Genomic DNA, 7,956 nt, shown 5'->3' on the forward strand with positions numbered 1-7,956 from the left:
TACAGAGTTAGTCTACTATTTCATCCGAAACTAACTAATGGTATAAGTAAGATTCTTCTAAAACACGGATTAAAAACTGCGTACAAAAGTGGGAATACTTTGAAGGATCGGCTAGTTTCACTCAAAGATAGGATCCCAGAAGAGGAAAGATCTGGAATTTACGAAATTCCATGTAAGAGTTGTCCATCGATTTACATCGGCCAAACCCGCCGTAAATTTAAAGTGCGGCTCAAAGAGCATAAGAATGCCGTTGAAAACAAAAGGATCAATGAATCGAGCGTGGCCGCCCACACAACAGAATTTGACCATTCCATTGACTGGGAAAAGGTCAAATTTAAAAAATGCGTACGCAAACCTGGACACCTTAACGCTTGGGAGACTATGTTCATCAGCACGGCCGAGAAACCGTTGATGAACGAAGACGACCCGCCGATTATATCTCCGCTTTTCAACCTGATCAACCAAAAGTTCGCATGATGCGACACCCTTTCGACGAATACATCAGCAGTGTAGGAAATTGGTTACGTTAACCGTCTTCAAGTAATCAGTCGGACATCGTCCTGTAGATGGGCAACATCGAGCCCGAAACCGGTCGACAAAAAGGTAATTTTAAACCCTTTTTCCGTTAAGTAAGAACGTTAAGTGTCGTGTCCTGTAATACGTCGTGTGTTTTGTGTCTAGTAAAAGTTCTTACGTGAGCACATATCATTTAAAATATTGAAGGAGACTTGATATTTTATTCAGGAAGCCTTAATCCTTGTATAAAAATCAAACAAAACCCCAAGATAGAATGTTAATTGACTATTTTGGTCATGTTTGTTCTCATTTCACAATTTATAGCAGACATCAGAAGAAAATTCTATAACTTTGTCTCATCGCTAAGAACATTGCATACTTAAAGGCGCTATTTTTTATAATTAAGAGAAAATTAATTATTTTTGCTCTATTCTTCAGACAATTGTTTGATAAATATTAGTTTTTGGATAAATATCAGTAATTTGGTAATCAGCAATCATAACGATCAATTCAGAAGAAGAATATGCCGTTTGGAAGGGGGATCAATTGTACCCAACTCTAGGGGATCAATTGTACCCATAATCAACATTTTAGAAAACTTTTTCTGCAAAAAGTTGAGAGTTATCCATTGCTTTGAAAACATGGCATTATGAAGTTCATTTTATGCTCGAACGATTGATATATTGGAACAAATATTTTTTCATAATTTTCCCATGTAAGGAATATTTTAAAGTGATGAAAAAAGATCTTCAAGTTACATTTTGTGAAATTTTTCAAACTAAGTTCAATTACTCAAACAATTATTTTGTTAAAAAAAAATTAACTACAAGCATTGTTATTTTGCTCATTTTGGCACATTTTTCTAGAACATTTGATCTTTGTAAGACATTCCAGTTTCGAGATATAGCTAAGGAATCAAGTATCCCCAGGGATCAAGTATCCTCATTCTCCCCTATAGATAAAACAGTTGTTTTCAGTGCTTTATATCAGGAACCGTCAAAAGACAAATGTTGGGGTGAACCATAAAAATTATTTTCCTTACTCCTATTAGCTCCTATTCGAAGCTTTCAGTTAATACGGGGGCAGGAGGTTGTTTAGTGTAATGATGACAAAAAAATAACTACTATCACTAAGTGCCTATTTTTCATAAACACTCTAGTATCTTTCCCCAACATAAATTTGTAAAAAAAAAAGCCGTAATATCCAGTGACATCAAGTCGACGATTTACCTTCTTTCAAATTTGTTTATATCTCTATGTTAAAAATCTATACTGAATTGCAACAACTTGAATTTAAAGTTATTCTTTTTGTATCTAGATGACACATTTTTAAATCAAATTTTTCTATTTAATTTTTAATACATGGAATTTCAAATATTTTTAATTCAATCAAAATAGTCCTACATGAAACAGGGTTGTGAAAGTTAGGTGGGAAATTTCCTACTGTCTATAATTAGGGAAACGATTAGCGAATGCTCCAAGCATCATGTCACTGACCATGACAAAATATGCGTATGTGCTTATGATCATAGTGCGGAGAATTGGTATTGGGCAATGTTATATGTAAATGTTTTCAAAATGATTTGATCTCACCAAGCATCTAGAGACCAGAATTCGAATTAGTGGCAGAAACTTCTGAGTGTTCAGTATTTCCAGTATTTCCTTGATCCATTATTTTTGGGAAACCACCCATTTTTTTCTGGAGTGGCTGTGTTGCTGCGTCATTTTCGATCACCAAAACCAATTGTTCAAAGTATCCTGAAATTTTGCAAAAAAATGAGAAGAAAAAAAACACTATCCTGTTACTGTAGGTAAAATTCTAGAAAAGATGAAAGTCAACAATTCCTTCACACTAAGGCATTGCACAGTGGTTCAAAAGGGCTAAAAGTGGAACTTTTTTCGTAGCGCCTCTGTCTTTCATATTTTCTCTTAAGTGTCTTCAGAACATTTGCTTCTTCAAACATGTTTCATAACTTTAAAGCATCAAAAGTTAGTCAAAGTCTACTATAAAAAAATTGAAAATTCTAACTTTCTTATTTCAATAGATAGAGCTTTACTTTATACTACAAAATTGTAGAATACGTAAAAATATGAAACTTTGTTGAATACATCAAAACTCTATCTCTTTTCAGAGCAGAGTTATAAAGGTTTTATTTTGAAAGTTATTTAAAAGTTAGTTTTTTAAACTTAACTATAGTTAGATGAGGATTTACATGAATAAGATATTCTGAACATTTGTTGGGGCATTTAAATCACACGTTTTGCACAAGATTGCAACATTCTACGTCGTTTCCTTGCCAAGTTATTGCAACTTTAAGTTTTATTATTACTCAACTTCACGAGCGTTTATTGCAAAATCGTGCAAGTGAATTTTCAAAACTAATGAACCACATTAAAGCTTGAACTAAGTGCAACAAATTGGTGTTGTTTTCATTTGTCTCCACGCGCTCATATTTGAACACAACTAGCATACGTTTGATGTGTTTTGCGTGTTTCCATACAAAAATTAGTTTTCCCCTACCTTCTGCCTTCGTTTTTCGAAGCATCTGCGTAGCCTGGAAATCAATTTTTCCATTTTTTGTATGGAAACACGCAAAACACATCAAATATATGCTTGTTGTGTTCAAATACAAGCGCGTGGAGACAAATGAAAACAACACCAATTTGTTGCACTTAGTTCAAGCTTTAATTTGGTTCATTAGTTTTGAAAATTCACTTGCACATTTTTGCAATAAACGCTCGTGAAGTTGAGTAATAATAAAACTTAAAGTTGCAATAACTTGGCAAGGAAACGTCGTAGAATGTTGCAATCTTGTGCAAAACGTGTGATTTGAATGCCCCAACAAATGTTCAGAATATCTTATTCATGTAAATCCTCATCTAACTATAGTTAAGTTTAAAAAACTAACTTTTAAATAACTTTCAAAATAAAACCTTTATAACTCTGCTCTGAAAAGAGATAGAGTTTTGATGTATTCAACAAAGTTTCATATTTTTACGTATTCTACAACTTTGTAGTATAAAGTAAAGCTCTATCTATTGAAATAAGAAAGTTAGAATTTTCATTTTTTTTATAGTGGAGTTTGACTAACTTTTGATGCTTTCAAATTGTGAAGCATGTTTGAAGAAGCAAATGTTCTGAAGTCACTTAAGAGAAAGTATGAAAGACAGAGGTGCTACGAAAAAAGTTCCACTTTTAGCCCTTTTGGACCACAGTGCATTGATAGGAATTTTGAAAAATAAATCAATGAAATTCTACTTAGCATCGAGTCTTGACTCCAAACTTTCTCTTGCTTATCTTCCGGCCACGACCCAAATTCATCTTCTTTCTCCTCCACGAGTATTTTTTTACGATGGTTCAGATTCCACCTTGCTTGGTATTGTAGCTATCCGTCATCAGCTTTTAACACTGGAGCGCTGAAAAATTTTCATCTTCTTTCGAAAATTTCAAATTAGTTGAATTGTTTTCGAAAAATTTGACGAGCTTAAAAAAACGTCCAACTTTGTCGCTGACTGCTTTGATCCCCGATTGGTTCTATGAATCAGGCTTTATTCTTTATTATCTACCTTTTTTAAAAATCAAAAGTCTCAAAATAAATAAATAAATGTCGAGCAGAACATTTCCACCTACTTTGTTAACAAAGGAATATGAATTTTTGCATATTACACCTGCTTGTCTACTTCACGGAGTTTTTGCACCATGGAAACAGTAGGGGGGGGGGGGGGGGGGTAAATGATCTTGAGCGGAACTAGTCAAAATCTGATCTTGAGCGGAACCATTTACTTTTTCTAAGTTCTAGGCAATGATTGTTTATGAATCTTACCAAACTGTTGAAAAAACACTTTTTCAAGATCTTTCCATACAAGCATTGACATTTTTGCTAAAATTTATTAACTCAAATAATGTTATTAGAAGATTTAAAAACATACGCATTTCTGCTGCAATTTTCATCAATCTACGCTGACTTTGAACGTCAATTTATATCACCCTTGACCGTTGTAAACTAATTCTCAATGATTAAAATGGTAGAAAAACTCATAAAAAAGCATTATTCGGGTTTTTGTAGCAAGTTTTTCATCAGAATATCAATTAATAGCGTAGTTTTTGAAAGTAAATTATGATCTTGAGTGGAACCATCTTCGATCTTGAGCGGAACTACTAGCTTCCGAAATAAACCGCTAGGTGCGCTGCCTTATGCCTAATGTCTCACACGCAGTTTATACCCCTGAATGTATGCAGCACATTTGTATATTTCTTATTCTATAAAAATGTAAAATTAAGTTCGAATAGAACAAAAACTAATTAATTGGCGCACACAGCGTACCAAACTAGGTACACAAAAAGTTTAATTTTTTGGGGTTCAAGAGATGTGTTTTTGAATCTTTCTTTCAGAGGGACGACGAGAAGGAGGAGAAAGGCTTTCATACATAATGTTTGGCATAATTCGAGAACTAAAGAAGCCAATAAAGTTAAATCATTATTTCAGAATAAGAATCATTCATGAAGCATTCTTATTCGTACTTCATGAAGTAGCTTTCTTTTAAAGAGATTGTTTCAGATGTTCACATTCCAATTGAAAACGATATACTATCTAACAAACAAAAATTCAAATTGTTTTTTACACACATCATTTTAGTTTTACAAAGTGTAGCAAAGCACACCGGGTTAGCTATTTTATAATACTTCACGATTCAATTGGTGGCCTGGTATTGAAAACCTATCCGATTTCCTTGTGTTTGACTTTACACTTGAGCTCGAACTAGAAATTGGTTTGAGAAATAATTGTTTTATCAATTGAGATAAATAATTAATGTTTCAATAAATTTTGAATATAAATAAATGTCAACGTGATTCATGAGAAACTGGAATTTATTTTAAACTTTATTCTATGAATAAGTTGCTTACAGCAAAGTTGCCGAAATAACAGTGAAATCTGTTATTTCACAAAATTTTGAGGAAATTTTTATCACAGAATCTGTGTCACAGAACACGATATTTTGAAATATTTACAGATTCCACAGAATTTTTGAATTGCGAATGGATTTCCATAATTATAATTTTGTTTTGGTCAATATAAAATTAAGGTTTCTTACTTTGAATTAAAAAAGTATGAAAAGATTTTCAACGTAAACTAATTTTTCCCAACTAATATATAAAAACGACACAAATTATCATGAATTTCCAATAAAGTTAAAGGAAATAAGGGAATAAGGATTAAAAAAAATAAGAGTTTATTCTCAAAAACATTGATTTTGAGCAATGTACCGTTTTTTTGCCAAATATGTAATTTAAAGTATCTTCTTTTTTATTACTAATTTTGTCGTTACCTTCAAAAGTTGTTCGGGGCAGTATGATCCTAAACACGCACATTCAAAAAATCAATGAAATATACTAACGAATTTAATTTTTGTGATTAAAAAAACTAAAATTTGAGTTTAGAGAAACGATTCTTTCAAAATAGGATACAGTGCGTCAAAGGGAAAATTGGACTTTTTTAAGCAAGAAATAAATTTGAACGGATATTTTGAGAACACCTTTGGAACGCTAAGATTCTTTTTTTCACGTAAAAAGATTAATTTTTTAACTTTAAAATCTTCAAAGATGAAATTTAATTGAAGTTTTCACAGTTACACAAGTATTAGGAATAAGAGCTATTAAAGATGTTGAGAGAAGAAAATGGTTCCGCTCAAGATCATATTTTGGTTCCGCTCAAGATCAGAGTGGTTCCGCTCAAGATCAGAATTCTTACTTCAGTAAAACAGCTCTAGAGTTATAAGGATTCACTCTAAAATATTCTAAAAATCATCATTAGAAAGCAGAAACCAAGATCTATCCGCTGAACTGAAAAAATATTTGTTGGGATATAACCCAAAGCCATACCGCTTGATCAACTGTTCCGAGTTGCGTCGAATTGAGCCAATTGGTTCCGCTCAAGATCATTTACCCTATAAACAATAATAAACATTCACAGGAAGTTGGGTGACGAAAAATAGATTTTTATGTGAATTTTAAGCGCTAGTTTTCGGCAGCTTAAAAAACGGTTGAAGTTCCATAAAATGTTAGCAAAACTATGAATTAAATTAACGTAAACACTTAGTTCAGAACCTTATCCATCCATAGATTCCTTTTATGTTGCTTTTATTTGAATAAAAGGTAAGTTTTTCATGATTCAAACTATTCTTATTTGGTCGATGGCATTGAATTTAACAGGTGATTTAGAATGTTACTATTATTTAATGATTTAAATACTACCATTAAACAACTTATTTAGAATAATGTTTATGCTCAACAAATGTTAAATTGGGAGAGCAAGAATAGAAAAATATGAACATACATATTTAGCTTGAGCAAACAAATAGAAAGATAGGTCTTTATTCAAAAATCTGTCGAAAACTATCTCTTGTCGAAATCTACAGTATCCATCCTAATTATGATAAAAATTATTGCAGGTGATCTAAAATAGGTCCTCTGATTCAAAATAAGTCGGTTACCCTACCACCACATTATTAAATTTTTATTTTGATATACAGTGAGGGGCAAAATAAAGTGTCCAAATTATTTTTTTTTCAATTTCTTTTATTTTTCTGGTTAAAATTCAACGAAAACACATCGTTATCATTTTTAAAATATTGTTTATTATGTTCTTTTCAATTTTTGTTAATGTTGCGCTGGAAAAAAAAGAAAGTTTTTCTGATAGATAAAAAACAGTTAATATTCCAAAAAAAAACAGGGGCAAAATAAAGTGTCCAGATCAGTACAGCTTCAAATAATTCAAACTGAAGCCAAACAAGAACGATTAAATAATGGTTAAGCCTCCTTCAGCCTTCAACACCTCCTGTAAGCGCTTCGGCACACTTTCAACAAGGTTGTGCAAGTGTTGTGGGTCGAGTTCTTCCCACGCATGCTCCATGGCATCAAAATAAGTATTTTTAATTTGTCACACCAGTCTTATCAATCAGAGCATCGAGGATGGCCCACAGATTTTCGATGGGGTTCAGATCAGGACTTTGTGAAGGCCATTCAAGGGGTTTGATGTGGCAGGAACGGGAAAATGACGTCATCAGATTGGCCGTATGCTTCGGATCGTTATTCTGCTGTAAAACGAAGCGCTCTCCGAGGCCCGTCTTGATGAGGGATACCTCGAGGTTTTCCGGCAGGATATTGCAATATGACTCAGCTGTCATGATTCCGTAAATTTTTACCAAATTGCCCACCCCATCCCAAGAAAAGCACTCCCACACCATCACGTTACTTCCTCCGTTGCTCCGTGCTCGATACCAATCGAAAACGCTTACTGAAGAAGATAGTAAGTTGTTATCGGAATACCGGTATCTGAACTTTTCATTTACCGTGGTTGAATTAAAAGGAATCTTTCGATTGCTTTGATTCAGAGGAAAACATTGTTGTGGGCCGACGAATCCAAATTTGAGCTATTCAACC

The sequence above is a fragment of the Uranotaenia lowii genome, chromosome 2 (genome assembly GCF_029784155.1).
Source record: "Uranotaenia lowii strain MFRU-FL chromosome 2, ASM2978415v1, whole genome shotgun sequence".
Classification (NCBI taxonomy): Eukaryota; Metazoa; Arthropoda; class Insecta; order Diptera; family Culicidae; genus Uranotaenia; species Uranotaenia lowii.